Here is a 17,325-nt window from a genome sequence, read left to right as displayed (position 1 = left end):
GGGTCAGCCCGTGGATTTGAGTTAAAATCTCAAAAATGACCACCAGCTAGTGCTAACCTATGCAGTTACTTAGATGGATTATGCTTTGTGCAAATTGACTTTTAAATGCTTGCATAAAATGTGCAAACTGGGCAATAAATGTGCAAATACGCAAAATATATTGAAACCCGGTTAAGAACTTATGTTCAAAGGTAAAATAACATGTTATCACACGTCAAAAACATATATGCAGTTTCATAGGTCCGTCGTTTTGTATACATCTATACTTAATGTAGCTACGTTGCAGTTAGTCAATGTAAAAATGTTATAGAATCACTAATGTATTCAAAAGACAAACATATGTCCATGCGCAAAGGCTACTGTTCAGGATGTAATTGTACATGCCTCATTCAACATCATCATTAATGGCAAATATGCTTAAGTAAGCAACAATATTACCCTAGTGTGTCCTACTACAGGCTCTTTCGGAATGTACGACTGAAGAAAACCTGCGTTCTATTTTGTTGTACCTAAGCCTCTTCCAGCTGTTTAGTGTATAAATTAGCCGTGCCCCAGATAAAACCCTAGTGGGTCTGTATGGTATGTAATACCACAAAATAAGAGTGAACTCTCCAATGTGTGGTACTGTAAAACCTATGTAAAGAAAAATTCACCAAAGAAAAAAAGAGACAGAAATGATTCTACTAAGCTATTTCAACTTGAGGTATATCTATGTTTTCTGTAAGGATGTTCTCTCCTGTATGTGAGGGATTATGTCATCATTCATGTTACCATGGTGACCAACCTCCATGTGAATTCAATTTCAGTTTTACTGAAGGTGGGCTTACCTTCGACCTCACACCCTGTCCCACAATTCTAATTATATATTTATTCATTCATAAATATCTAAAAAACTCTGCTAGATTACTAAAATCTGAATATAGCCCTGTAAAAATCTTAAAATTAATTTAATGAATAAGATTTAAAACCTTACACCTATTACACCATAAATATTTAAAATCGTGTTCAATTCATATTAGGCTGTGAAAAAAGAATCACTAACTGTCTTTTCTATGTGTAAACAGTGGCATTAAATAGAGCCACACAAATAACTTAATGTCTGCTACGCCTTAGCTACGTGCTCGTGCCTAAACGTATTGTGCAAAAATATAAAAAAAATCAGAAGTTACAAAAATGCCTCTGGTTGTTATAGGAGGTCAGGTATCTGAATTCATGTTCTGGAAGAATGTACTGAAATTGTTAAAAGACATTTATTCCACAAAATATCCTATTTGTTCATAATTAATCAATTGATGGGTTACTCTACAACCAAGTAAAAAAGTCTGCACTGGCGTTCAATCCATTAGGCGTTTTGGTGTCAAGTTTCAGGATATATCTAGTTTCTAATTTCCTCAAAAGGCCTTCACGATCACCACCACGCCCGAGCGGCGGAACTGTGTCCACCACATAGTAGCTGAGGTGATCCAGGCAACTCCCATGGACATCTGCAAAATGCCTGGCTACTGGGTAAGCTGCAGCTTGATTTTTGATTGACCTCATGTGCTGGAGTATACGCTTGTGAACCTGCAACTTGGTGCTACCAACATATTGCAGGCCACACGTACACTCCAGCACATAAACTGCAAATTCTGTCTTACAAGTCATACAAGGATATGGTTATGGGTGCATCGTGGAAGGGAGTTTTGTAAGATGTTTTACTCTTGCCCAATTTAAAAGCTTTACACATTGAGCATTTGATGAACCCTTTAGTTGTCTGTAACCATGTACTGGTGGTCACCACCTCCGGACTACTTTTCACAAGCATATCACAAATGGAGCGAGCCTTTCGAAAGGTTAATTTGGGTGCCTTTGTAACCGATGAACCAATCACAGGGTCATTGCGGATAACTACCCAATTTTTGTTAATGATTTTGAGCAGAGCACTATGTTGGCGGTTGTATGATATTATCAATCTAAACGGATCCGAGGAAGTGGTAGGTATCTCGGCCGATCTATTTGACTTAGGACCCGCACCTAAGGCCAGGGATCTAGACATGGATCTAGTTTTCATAATAGCTTTATCAACCATGTCTGTGTGGTATCCTATGGCCAGAAACCTACCCTTGCTCTCACTCTGGGCTCGAAAACCGTCATCATCCAGACTGCAGATATGTCTAATGCGCAGCATCTCACCGTAGGGGATGCTGCGTATCAGATGGTCCAGATGATGACTGGTGGCGTGGAGCACCGTGTTGCCTGCTATGGTCTTGCGATGCAATCTTGTTTCCAGCTTGCCTTCCTCGACATACACTTCCACATCCAGAAAGTTTGCTGACTGCTGGCTAACATGTGCAGTGAACCGCAAATTGAGATTGTTTTCATTGATTTCATGGATAAACACCTGAGCTGCTGTAACAGAGCCCTTCCAAATGAGGAAGAGGTCGTCAATATAGCAGTACCAAACTACTATATTGTTGGTAAGGACTTCCTCCTGTCTGGTTTTGAGGACTTGCTCCTCCCACAGTCCCATGTGAAGACCGGCGTAGCTGGGGGAGAAGCAAGCCCCCATCGCCACCACTCTCATCTGTTGGAATACTTGGCTCTGGAACAAAAAGTAGTTATTATTGAGACAAGTTGAAATCATGTCGACAATCATTTTGTTATGATACATCATGCATAACGGTTTAGTCTTTAAGAAGTGCTCAACTGCCATTATATCATCCAGATGGTTTATACTTGTGTATAAGGCAGAGACGTCAAGAGTGATTAGCAGATAATCATTTTGCCAGGTAACTGTCTCAATTTTTCTCAAAGTCCCCCGTGTCCTGCAGGTACGATGGTAGACGTTTGACGTGCTCCTGAAGGAAGTAGTCGATGTATCGGGAAGCATTTTCCATAATGGTGTTCCCTGCTGATATAATTGGTCTCCCGGGGGGATTGGATGGGTCCTTATGAATCTTAGGGATTAGATAAAAGACCAGAATGACTTTATGATTCACCTTGAGGAACTTAAATTAATCACTGCTGAGTAATCCGGCACTTTTTCATGATAGTAATTTAGTGTGGAAGCCATTCCATGCTGCCTTGACAGTGTTCCAATCGCTACGTCTGTAACAATGGCGGTCATTCAAGTGGGACAGTGCTTCCTCCAAATACATTTTGCGATGCCAAAGGACAATATTACCGCCCTTATCTGCTTGGCGGATGATCATATTGTCATTGTCTTGTAGTTTCTTAATAAGTTGCCCGTAGCAGTTATTCTGTTGATTAAATTTGTGCCTCGCCTGGGTTGTGGACCTATGTTATTTTTTAACTTGATTGGTCACCAATTCATACTCCTAATGCTACGAACACTAGCAACTGCTGGGTATGTGGAATGATGCCAGCTCATCAGAAGAAGGGAGGAACACCTTTAATTCCCTTGCCATTTTCACACAATGGCTCCTGTAGAGCCTGGTTCGCACTTTTGTGGGCCTCTGCAATTAGTAATATCACTCAAGTTGATATAAGAATACTCAAAGCCCAGCTCAACAAGGTTTGTTACCCCTATGAGGAAGGGGATCCACAAGCCAAAGGAACTGTATGGGAAATGGAGGAGTATCGCAGAGGGAATTCCTCCACGAGATATGTTTTTCCAAACACTCGAACAGCCAAGGGTAATGGGCCTACTGTTATCGCTGTAACCAGAGCCCGAGCAGAACTTTGTGTGACCAGCATTGGAAGTATTCCCGTGGGAAAAAGTGACTGTACTACTGTGTTGCATATCATTGGAACGAACAATAGCAGTTTTTTATCTTCCCATAACCTTTGTTTCCACAAATGAAGTAAGTGTTATTATCATCTACCAGTCAGTTGGTCCGGCATCTGTTATGTGTCATTTTTGCTTCCCCCTGTGTTTTTAGCATCTGCCTCTTATCACAAAGACCAGAAACTGTTTAATGACATTTCTTTGAATAGATTTAAAAGAACTATAAATAATGATGAGGTAGATCAGACTGATAACAGCATTACAACAAAACGTTGATTTTATTTTGAGACTCTCTTTTTCTTTGTTGGTGCGGTCCTAAATAGTAGAAAGATTAGACGCCTGACCCAAGTGGTAGAAGCAGTGACTAATCAGACAGCAATGTCTCTAGGAAATATTACAGAAGAGCTCCAAATTACAAGGATTGTAACTCTTCAAAACAGAATGGTGCTTGATGTAGTACTCGCCGATCGTGGTGGAGCATGTCGCATCATCGGTAGTAGCTGTTGGATGTTCATACCTGACCACGTCCCTTCTGTCTATTATTCCATTTCCAAATTACATAAAATAGCTACAAAAATACATCAAAACCAAGGAACATGGTCCTGGTCTGAATGGTTACAGGGACTTATTTCCATTTGGGGTTGGAAATTATTAATGGGAATAGTAATTAAAGGAGCCATTTTTCTCACTTGCTGCATTCAATGTGTTCCTACGATATGTACAGCTTGTATAACCACTTGTTATCATATTAAACCTCCCCGATTCATGTAAATGAATTGAATCGAGAAATGATGACGCACACTGAAATTTATGAATTTATGAATATCAGCATTCTAGATTAATATATGTACTTTTTTAGAATGGATTCAGCATAGCTGAAAAGGAAGGACTGTTAAAATGTAAAATCTGTTTCTCTCGTTTTTTGATTAAGCTATACCTCATTCATTTCTCACCCCTGGCCTGCTTTCAGCCTGGCTCTTTCCTTGACACCGCATCTGTATAAACATGAGTAAAGAATCTAGATTGGAGCATTGTAGGCTGTGTATACATGCAGAGTCCGCGCAAATGGACAGCTGGCATCTGCATGGGGTTTTTCAGTCAGTGGTAAAGCCTCAAGTAAAGTTTGCTCAGATAGCATATCTTGTTGTGCAGCTTCAGGACGCGACAGTTACACAGGGCACCAAGACTGTTGATTCTTACCGATTATTTAATTTGTGTGTTCTTCCCAAAGCTTGATTTACCTCTGGGCGTCCCTTGTTTGTGATCTTTGCTATAAAAACCCACGTAACCATCGTTCGGTGTGCTCTCTCCTTGAGTATCTCTAAGGTGCTTGTCGGACGGAGCCCCATTCATGAATGCTAGTTAACCTCTTCGGTGCCCGTGACGAGCTGGACTCGTCATGGGCCGCGGTGGCGCTGTGCCCATGACGAGTCCAGCTCGTCACAAACCCCGCCCGCTAATGTAACGGCCGGCACAGGGCGGGAAAAGGGGCGGGCACCGAAGGGGTTAAAGGACCTATGGTTTGTACTTCGCTCCAGTGTCGATTCCTCCTTCCTTGTTAAGAACCCATGGAATAAAGGGTGACCCTGCACCAGTGGGTTATTAAAAATCCACTTCCACAGCAACATAACCTCAACTTTGCAGAAAGAAACTTGTTTTCCATTAAATGTACTTTTACTTTTGGACTACCATGTGTGCTTTGGTATATTTCCCTGATATTTGTATGCCAACCATGGCTTCCCTGGTTTTGGCAATTACATCCCAGGTAGCGGGATGTCTATACCTTGAAAGCACCAACTAGTAAACGTTGCTGATTCACGTCAATTACTTTATTCGGTAAAACATCCATAAAAGGACAAACTCCCACAATGATACATAAAATTGATTGTATACATTGACGTCCCTTGATATGCGTGTAGCCTATGATGTGCGAAGATCTGAGCATAGCCATCAGATCATTCTCTAGTTCCTCAATTTACCTGTCAAGTTCTAATATGCATATCATGCAAGGTCTTTATTCATATGCCTCTGATATAAACTTTTAGCACCTCCTGTTTCACAAGTATTTCACTAACTAAGCCAGCATTTTCTTGAAAATAGTAGCAAATTGACTCGCAATATTATGTAGACTGCAAACACCAGATTGGTTTGCAGATGAACTACATGCCCCATCATAATGTAATTAACAGGGGGTTGTGATTTGAAATAGCTTTTGCTCGGTATTCAGTATGTGCGGATGGCCCTGGTAACTGCAGAGAGCACAAATAAAACAAAACAAGCATTTGCAATGCATCGGTCTCGCCTTTGGGACCTTATATGTATTTAGCAATGCAGTATATTAGCCTGGGTGCTGAAACATCTACTATTCTTTAATATAAAGGGAAAGTAAGCACCAAACTGCGTGACACGCCAGGTATGGGAGCACATGTAGAGAAATATTGCCTTTCAGCGTGGAATGGTATAGTCCAAAGCTCTGTGTTTCATATAAAAGCAGGGCCTTCGGTGGTCATATCACTGAAAATAAAAGACTTGAAAAAAATATTATTGTCTATTTGTGTTTTTGGGATAAACCTGTCCGCTCGTGCCAAGCTACCAAGGTGGTGAGCAGGGGTTATCTAAAGTGTGTATCCCCCTAACCCTAAATAGAAGCAAGGTCCCTACTTGGACAAAGGTACCTATTTCGGCCAACAAGAGATCCCCAGTTCTAACAGTGAGTGCTTAAACATGAACTGAGAAACACTCCTGCCCTGATGGCAATGCTATCAGTAAACTAACATGCCAGTCAGTGATCATGTGCACCCTATGGAGCAAATGTTTAGTCTAGTCCGAGAACCGTGAAAACAGAGATATCAAGTGACATATTTCATCGCAGAGCACAAGCTATTTTCCACTTTGTAAATAAAAAGATAATTTTGTCGTGCTTGAATTTTCTAAATCAGCTTTCCTTAATTAGAAGCTAATTACTTGTGTGGGGAAGCAGTTGGTGCCAATGAACAAGCCCCGTCCTTTTCGTATTCGGGGGCGTGTTTTTTTTCGATTCTTTCTCTGGGCGTGTTTAACACGCCCCCGAATCCGAAAACGATGCTGCGTTTCAGGGGGAGGGGAAGGGACTCTACATTCGAGGGGTCTTTGGGAGAGACCCAGTAGTTTGTCATGGTCAAGCATTGTTTTTTAGTATTTTCTTTTTAAGCAACAAACGTGGGATAACAGTTGCGGTTTATGGAAAGATGCGCTGCGTTGTGAATCCCCTCTAGAGGAGAGTGCAGGACAGGGCCATACCAGTTTGATTCCTTGCTGGCATGTGGTTTTCTGCAGGCTGTGTTTGCCGGAGGCCGCAGAACCAGCACAGAGGGAAGCTTTGTGTTGTTTTGTGCAAATACAATAAGCTTGTAACGCCAGCAGCCCCAGGAGGCAGCAGCATGCTTGAGTGGCAGAGGTGAAAGAGCAGGAGGAAGGGCCTCCCCTGCCCCCTTCGGTCCCGGGGGTTTTCTCTTAGTTGCCGTGAGATCAGGGGCAGGAATGCTAATTTGTCTCCGCTGTTCACCAGACAGCAGCAAGGAGAGCTGGAATGGGGGGACGAGAGCACGGATTCAAGAAGGGGTGAACTGTGCCAGGCCCGTGCTGGCCCTTTAAATGTCCCAGGAGCCGACAAGATATGTCTGCTGCAGGATGTGAGGTAATTCTATCGGTTCTTGTTTTAAACTGCAAATGTGTATAACAATGTTTTAATTAATTAGGAAAGGGATTACATGTGGCCTACTGGAACTTGGAGGGAAATGCATACCTAGATCATGTGACTAATGTGGAGGAAAGTTCACAGGAAGAAGTGGGCTGGTCTGTGGAGAGATGTTCTGGCATGCTGGTGCGTGTGAACAGCCCGTGTGCCCAGTCACATAAGCGACTCTGCTTGTAACGCACTCATCCCCAGACCCACCTGCCGTTTAGAGGCGATGACCTCCAGAGAAAAAGTCCAGTTTCACTAAGCCACGCCTGCTTCTTCCCAGTGTCATGCTTTTAACATTAAACGACATGACGGAAAAGTGACTCTACTTATCGACTGCTTTGAAAGGCTGCGATGTTTCGGAGGATCAAACCATTCCCCAGCGTGCTCACGTAGCACTCGCAATTTATTTCATTTTATGTAGAACAAGAATTCCCGTGGCTGCAGCTTGCCACGCTGTACTTCGGCGTGTGTTACGCCACCCACCCATGGCTTGCAGTATCTCCTGTGTGTCCGGCAGTGGCCGTGGGAGGGAGTGGGGATGTGTGTAGGCGGGCTGGTCTCCTGTGGACTCCACGCCCTCTCGGATGCTGCCAGCCCCGGTCACGCGGGAGTACTCGGAGGCGCATCACGCCGGGGTAGCTGTGGAGAGTCCAGTCATCTGTTTTCAAGTAAAGCCTGGTTTCAAGAAAACCATGGTCGGAAGCTCGGGCCTCTCTAAAAGCTAACTTGATTGCCCTTTGGTACGGTTGTGATCTGAAACTTTACTATTCAATCCCCGGCCACCAGTTCTCCCTCGCTCATTACTTTTGAGATTTTTTTGACCCCATCTCTTCAGTCTGCGCATTTATTTATTTTTTTGTGGCGAAATGAATGTTTACAATAACTAGAATGCAGAGGTAGCAGAGGGATGTTGCCTGGCACACTGCGAGAAGCAGGAATTCTCACACAAAAAACGTAATAGGGGCCTAGCTATCATTGGTGCAACAGGTGCAGTTGCACCGGGCTTTTGAGTGTTACTGTGTGAGGCCCACTGTAACTCAATTATGTTATTTTTACTAACCTGTAGGGGCGGCGTTTTGGGGTGTTCTAAAATCAACGCTGACCGTTTATCTGATTTTTCCATTACTTTACAATCAACTCTGACGTTATACCATATTGAGCACTGACATATCGGGTGATAATTGCCCCAGAATCAGTCCTGATACCTGGTCCGATTCCTAATTCATCAGGAAACAGCACCCACTCGTTTTGTGATCCCTGCTCATATTTAGCCCTGACGCATGTTGTGCTACTCGATCTAGAATCGGTGAGGACACAGCACTATGTCTCATTCTCGTTTAGACCAGAAAAAGCACTGACACATTGTGTGAGCCTCGGCAATATTAAGCGTAGACCCATTGTGTGCTACTAGCCCTAGAATCGGTCTGGATTCTCGGTTACACCAGAAACAACATTGACACTTTGTGTGAATCTCAGCCGTAAATTAGTGCAGACACCGGGTCGGAATAACAAGTGGTAGTGGATTGAGCCAGGTTTAGCGCTTTAAATGTTTGGCTGGGGGTGGGGGGGCGATGGTAATTGGTCTTTTCGGGGTGCAAATGTACTGCTGGCCCAGCCGTGGGGGGTGTCCTGCCCCGAGGAAAAAAAACAGAATATATTGGGGGGGGGGGGTCTACAGTAAGCAGCCTGTAACCTCACAGGGCCTGGAAATATCACGCAATGCACGTGTGACTTTGGGCTCCTGGAAGCGGGGGGGGGGCGACAAATATTCAAGATTATTCGGCGACTGGAAACTGGGACGATTACAATCCTCATGATTTGGCTTGGAAAACGCCTGGTCAGCTTAGTTCAAGGGAGTGTCCATACTAATTTGAGAGTGATTAAGCTATTGACATTGTAAATAACAATGCCGTTTCTTTAACCCCTCCCCTGCTCATGACGGAGCCATTCCGTCATGAGCCACGGTTGCCTTGTGCTCATGACGGAGTGGTTCCGTCATGCCGCGGCCGTTGGCGGCCGCTCCTCCCACGTGGCGCTAATTCCCCGCCTGTGCGGGCGATTAGCGCCGTGGGCGGAGTCATGACGGAACCACTCCGTCATGAGCACAGCTCAACCGTGGCTCATGACGGAGTGGCTCCGTCATGAGCACAGCGCCACCGCGCTGCCCCCCAACCCCCCCCCCCAGCGCTGCGGCGGAATTCCCGCCGCAGCGAAGGGGTTAAATGTTTTAAAAACATAAACAAAAATAATATCATGAGCAATGCCAATAGCTCTAACTTTAACAATGCCGAGACCGTTGCATTGTAAATGCTTGTTATGAAGGTGCTCGGCTTTTTTCCATTCCCATTTCTCTACAGCCAGCCTGCACTCTGCTTTTTTCTGCCCTGAAGTTCAGTCCTCACTTCTACCTTGGCATGCGTGTGGGCGGTACAGCGAGTGCAGTACTTCACCAGACAAACATACTCTGCACAAAATGAACAGACCATGCTACCGTAGTCTTATCACAGAGTTCTCCATTTGTAATTCTTCTGCTACTGTACTGCAGCCTTAAGTGAACTCGCCACGTCTTTAGCTTGCTGTCTGTCTGTGGTCCTTTTTTATCATGAACAGGGGTGTTCATCTTCCGGGCATCCATTATACTGTAATGGAACAGTGACCGCTCCGAAACAAAAATGACTGGGGGGGAGGGGGGAATTGCTGTCTGTGTTCCGTTTTGGATGTAACTAGCAAAAATAACTGGATAGTGAAAAAATTGGCACACATTCATCATCGCTAATGAATGCAATAAACTTCATGATGTGACTAGGCAACGAATCTCCATAAAGCTAAAGACAATTAAATTGGGAAATCCACGCACAGCTTTGAAACTGAACACCGCTATTAGCCTCACAGCTACACTGTAACTTGTTTTTAACTGAGACAAGATCCTCAAAAATAAATATTAAAAGCCTCACTGAGAGCATGCATGCCTTAGCTCTGCAGTCGAGATCTATTTAACACAGTGTTTCTGAGCTTACAGACATCACGCTCCGCTCATTATGGGGCAAAGCTTAAGTATTTAGATGGCAGTGAGATAAGTAGTCTCCAGGGAATTTAATGACCCGGGGATGAAAGCTACACGGTGTACACACAAAGTTATCATAATTCGCAAAGGAAACGTGGAGACACAGCATCGCTGAAGAAGGCATTGTCACGAAGGTGGACTATTACCTGTGGAGGATGTGGCGTTATGGCCAGAGCTGCCAAGTAAAAGCAATGTCAAAATGGCGTGTAAACTGGAGTTCTGTTATACAAATTCTAGCCCTGCAATGGATACACACTGTCGCTACTGCAGGGTGGATATAATGCTGTTCTTGGTGTGCTGCTGCCCTCTGAAAGAGATCCTGGCCTTTTCAGAGTGTAGAAATGTCATGGCAACAGTAATGGTGAAAGTAACAAAGGTGCTGCTCCGCTTTGCACCACGAAAGCCCAAGTAACTTGAGAGTTAAGATAAAGCGGTGCTCTTAAAAATCGTGCCCGGCACAATAAGCCCCCAAAAAAACAGCTGGAAGCAATAAGAGAATATATTGCTTACTGCTGCGCTGATGTGTTGTCCCTCAAGTGCACCTTTGTGGTTAGCCTGTGAGGTGCTGCTGCACGTTAGCACGTGTGCTTCTGTGCTGGTTCACTAGTGCTGTTGCGCTGTGTGGAAGGAGTCAGAATCACTTGTGTCTGAGTGGAAGCTGTGTTCAAATACAGCTTTGACTCCGACACAAGTGATTCTGACTCCTTTGAAACAACGTGTAATAGAAACCCAGGCCTAGTCATGCGGGTGAGGAGGAGGGAGCACTTCACCTCGTCCTGCTTCAGTGCTTGCGCTGTCTCTGCCTCGTGCCGTGAAGCCACTTGTCGCGCATGCGTATGATGTAAGGCATCGCGCGCATGCGAGACCGAGTACAAATTCACCCACCAATCACACCATAAACAAGCATTTAAAATGCAATAGGACTCGTATTTACGCGAGACCTATTGCATTTTAATGGGGGGAGGCAGGGGAACAAAACTTTTTCAAGTAAAGGGGCTGATAGCCACGGAAGGTGAAAAATTACGACATAGCCGTCGGGAGGCGGGATTAACAAGCCAAACACAAAGCAGAAATTATGATTGAAGCTAATCAAAAATATGGCCGGAAAGTGGGCGGAGCTTCCCCTCACTATAGTGTATACTGCATGCCTCGCAAAGCGAGTTGTGCTGCAACGCTATGCGAGACCTAAAAACATGCATAGCTTGGTGTAAAGATCATGTGTGGGTGAAAAAAGGAAAATCCCCATCCACAGGCTACATAAGCCTGTGTGCATCGATGATGCATCCTGCAACCCATCTTCCCAATTTTTCTTAATGTTTACTTGTGGAGACCCCAGCAGTAGTCGGTAGGGCCTTTTCAGATGTGTGTGTTCATCACGCAGTTGAAGTCACCTATCTCCTTTAGTACATGTTATTTAGAAGCCAGGTATGGCAATAAGTGGTTAAGGAATGTCAGTTGTAATTGATTGAGGACATAATGGGTCACCATTGAGGAAACTTCTAGCTAAAACCCACTCCTCCTTCTGAATTTAAGGGAAACCTAGTCTGAAACACAATAATACGCCTCATGCAAAGGCTGTATATAATGTGGTAATTCTATTTACCTTGCAATCTATTTCGCAATTACTTACTCTCCAGTTTAATGAGGTATGTCTGTCTTATGCAACATCGCAAAGAAGTCCCAGTGGCGCGGATGGTAGATATGTATTTTTAGGTCTCGCGAGCCAAAGGCTCGAAGAGACATTTTATATGTGGGAATTTCAAAGTGCTACCCACAGTTTTGGCTGGCCTAAACCTTGAGTGCACGATCACATGCACGTGCACAGCTGCTCCCACTCCCCCCTCCCTTCTAGCTTTCTTTCACTTTAGCCGCTCTGCTCCACTGCTCCTTCCATTCCCCCCTCCCTTCTCACCCAGCCCTTTGATGCTCTGCTCGATTCTAGCTTTCTTTCACTTTAGGCGCTCTGCTCCACTGCTCCTTCCATTCCCCCCTCCCTTCTCACCCAGCCCTTTGATGCTCTGCTCGATTCGCTGCTCTAGGAGTGACCTATAGAAAGGGGCCATCTGTTTGTAATTAAAGTCACCACGTGCGCTTGTTTATATTGCTCTACTCTCACTCCCCTGCCTCTCTCGCCCTCGTTTTTTTTGTCAGTCCCCTCGGGGCACAAGCAGGCATCCACTTCTGTCATTTTCGCTGCGATTAGCTGTCCTGACAGAAGTGGATGCCTGCTTGTGCCCCGGGGGAACTGACAGCAAACAAGCATGCATCCACTTCTTTTTGCTGCGATCAGCTTGTTTTACGTGGCATATTTACTTACACTTGTTTTTTAATGCCTCAATAATGTGCGAAGGTGAAGGATGCAAATATGAGCACACTCTGAGGGACCCCCTAACCCCCCAAAAAACCACTCCATTGGCTAAGTCGACCACACTTGCAGCGCCATGGGCAAACACAGTGCTCTACACCCTTTTGCCGGTTTTGGCGTATAACAACGTGTATATTTAAGCCCCTGGCATCGTTTACAAAAATATAAAAATGCCTCGCATTAACTATTATGCTGTTGAGTAGGATAATAATAAAGGGTATTATTTAAACACCTGTTGGCGCCATTAGATTTGTTTGCTTTACAAACGCCTACACATTCTTGCGTCAGGGTGGAAATCGCAGATGCGTTGCACACGCAATGCTTTTAATCCACACATACACTGGCATGTCCGTGCAAGCTGATGTGTGTCATGCCTTTACGCATAATATTTGGCTATTAGCCATAAAAACGAGGCTTCTCGCAGGTCAGCACCCTGTGATGATCAAGCATCAGGGGAAATAGGCCAATAAGTAACTGAATTAACATTGGTTTCTAAATGTACAAACGGCATTCAGAGTGTTGCAGTATTGACACAGCTGGAGACTTGAGATGTGTTGGGAGAGTAATAAACATGTTAGGTGGGGGTTGTCACTGAACCTCTACTCCGGAATCTGTGCTCATTTCCAAATTCTTAGTTTCACATGCTATAAATACGGGAGACCTTCCCATTAGCGTAGTACACCCTTTGCTGCAATGTGTATTTTGTTCCAGTGATATTTTCCGTGCCAATGCTCCCCATCATAGGCGTGCACACTCACCCGGTTGAGGCTCCTACCATGAACCAAGAGCGAGTTTCAGCAGCTGGTTATCAGGGGTGTGATGCAAGCGTACACACACAACCACACACACACAAATGCACACAACCACACCCAACCACACACACAACCACACACACACACAACCACCCAACCACACACACACCCAACCACACACACACCCAACCACACACACACCCAACCACACACACACCCAACCCCACACACCCAACCCCACACACACAACCCCACACACACAACCAGAAACACAGCAACATACACAACCACACACACAACCACACACACAACCACACACACAACCACACACACAACCACAAACACAACACACACAACCACGCACACAACCACACCCAACCACACACACTACACAAAACCACAAACACACACAACACACACAACACACACAACACACACACAACACACACACAACACACACAACACACACACAACCACACACAACCACACACAACCACACACAACCACACACAACCACACACACAACCACACACACAACCACACACACAACCACACACAACCACACACAACAACACGCACACAACCACACACACAACCACACACAACCACACACACACACACAACCACACACACACACAACCACAACCACACACACAACCACACACAACCACAACCAAACACACACAAAACCACAACCAAACACACACACAAACACACACAACCACACACACACAACCACACACACACATACAACCACAGACACACACATCCAACCACCCAACCACACACGCAACCACATACACAACCACACACACACAACCACACACACAACCACAAACACAACAACACGCACAATCACACACACAACACACAACCACACACACAACCACACACACAACCACACACACAACCACACACACAACCACACGCACACACAACCACACGCACACAACCACACACACACACAACCACACAAACACACAAACACAACCACACACACAACCACAACCACACACACACACACACAACCACACACAACCACAACCAAACACACACACACAAACACACACAACCACAACCAAACACACACACAAACAAACACACACAACCACACACACACACACAACCACACACACACATACAACCACAGACACACACATCCAACCACCCAACCACACACGCAACCACATACACAACCACACACACACAACCACACACACAACCACACACACAACAACACGCACAATCACACACACAACACACAACCACACACACAACCACACACAACCACACACACAACCACACACACAACCACACACACAACCACAACCACACACACAACCACACACACAACCACACACACAACCACACACACAACCACACACATGCACACAACCACACACACATGACACACACAACCTCAAATACACACACACAACCACACACACAACCACACACGAACAATCACACACACACACACACAACCACACACACAACCACACAAACAACCACAACCACACACACAACCACACACAAACAACTATACAAACACACAACCACACATACACACACAACCACACAAAACCACAACCACACACACACACCACCACAACCACACACACAATCACAACCACACACAACCACACAACGACATGCACACACAACCACACACAACCACCCAACCACACACACAACCACAGCCACTCACACAACCACACACACAAACACACACAACCACACACAACCACAAACACAACCACACACACAACCACACACACAACCACACACAACCATACACACAACCACACACACACACACACACAACTACACAACCACAAACACACACACAACAACACACACACACAACCACACACGCACACAACCACACACGCACACAACCACACACGCACACAACCACACACAACCACACACGCACACAACCACACACGCACACAACCACACACACACACAACCACACACACACAGACCCACACACAACCACACACGCACACAACCACACACACACACACAGCCACAAACACACACACAACACACACTCACACAACCACACACACAATCTCAAACACACACACACAACCACACACAAACTGTCTTCTAAAGAAAATATAAAGGGTGCCTTAGTATATCGTCCCCCGGGACCCTGTAACAATTTCTCGAGCACACTGATGGAGCTACTTGCCCCTTATGTTGACAACAACAGTGATTTTATATTGGTCGGGGATTTCAATGTCCATAGTGACAAGTTAGACTGTAATGAAGCTCAATCAGTGTTACTTGACATGGCCACCCTAGGACTGCTGAAACGTAATTGTGGCCCTACACACCAGGCAGGTCACACCTTGGACCTGATTTTTTCTAATTTTTCATTGATTTCCTGTTCACCTGCTAAACAGGTTAGTTGGACTGACCATTTCCTGGCTGAATTTTGTACTCAGCATTTGAGGGATATTTCCTCCCGCCCAGCCCCATTACCCAGGACATATAGACAATGGCATAAAGTTAATGATGGCACTTTGAAGAAAAACTTTATTTTTTCCTCCTATCCCACACAAACATGTATTGATTCTGCCCTTAAAAAATTTAATAGAGCCATTACACAAACTATAGATAAAATTGCTCCTCTGAAGCGATTTAACTCCAGACCGACCAAGAATCAGGAAATCTGGTTTTCGGATAACCTTAGGATACTAAAACTCAATGCTAGAAAACTGGAAAAAAAGTGGAGACTTTCTCACCTGGCGGAAGATAAAACAAAATACTGGGACTCACTACGCATATATCATAAAGCTATTCGCACTGCTCGCAAAAACCACATCACAGCCCAAATCACAGCTGCAGGAAACTCTTCTAGGGTTTTATATCAAATCCTACAAACCTTTACCAAACCTGCAGCATGTGAATCTGTTGAGTTAGGTTCCAAACAGCTATGCGAGGAAATTTCATGCTTTTTTGCGAAAAAAATTGATCTTATTTATGATAAAATAATATGCGCCAACAAAAGTGTCTCCATGGATAGAGTGTTATCTGAAATGGATGATGAACCTAAGCAAAAAAAGCATATGTTAACATGCTTTCCATCTATTTCTCTACAAGAAACACTTTTACTCACTTCTCAGATTAAAAGTGGCAGTCCTGATGATAACATTCCAGCCAGGATCATACCTGGCCTGAGCGAACAACTTTGTCCTATATTTGAAGGATTGGTCAATCTCTCACTTAGCTCAGGTACTGTACCAAGAGACTGGAAACGAGCTTTGGTCAGACCCATTAGGAAAAACACTTCTATTCCATGGACTGACCTAACCAACCTTAGGCCTATATCCCTATTACCATTCTTAGGGAAACTGGCTGAGAAACATGTCAATCACCACTTGTCCAATTACATCGAACTTGTGGGGGCTTTGGACTATTCTCAGTCATGGTTTAGGCCCAAACACAGTACGGAGTCTACTCTTCTGTCTGTCACAGATGACCTACAGATGTATCAGGACAGGGGCTTTTCAGTAATCCTTGTGCTCTTAGATCTTTCAGCAGCGTTTGATACCGTTTCACATACCATTCTTATTGAACGGTTATCGAACGCTGGCATCAAGGATAGGGCCATCGAATGGCTGGAAAGCTTTCTCCTTAATCGTTCCCAGAGGGTTATTATGGACTCCTACCGCTCAGCGG

The 17,325-nt window shown here is 44.7% G+C and overlaps 1 protein-coding gene across 8 annotated transcripts in view; it reads left to right on the top strand.

The window, feature by feature from the left end:
• Window positions 1-17,325, top strand: part of C3_2H2orf76 (chromosome 3_2 C2orf76 homolog) — a 438,804-nt gene that overhangs the window by 355,046 nt on the left and 66,433 nt on the right. Inside the window, exon 1 of one of the 8 annotated variants that reach the window (XM_085647479.1) lies at window positions 7,273-7,403. The exons of the other annotated variants lie outside the window; for them this stretch is intronic. The gene's annotated coding sequence lies outside the window, so the exon portion shown is untranslated. Of the gene's footprint in view, window positions 1-7,272; window positions 7,404-17,325 lie in introns of those variants that run through there. 8 annotated transcript variants of the gene reach the window in all.

The sequence above is a fragment of the Triturus cristatus genome, chromosome 3_2 (genome assembly GCF_964204655.1).
Source record: "Triturus cristatus chromosome 3_2, aTriCri1.1, whole genome shotgun sequence".
NCBI lineage: Eukaryota > Metazoa > Chordata > Amphibia > Caudata > Salamandridae > Triturus > Triturus cristatus.
The sequence above is the reverse complement of the archived record's forward strand: the minus strand, read 5'-3'. Positions and strand labels throughout refer to the sequence as shown.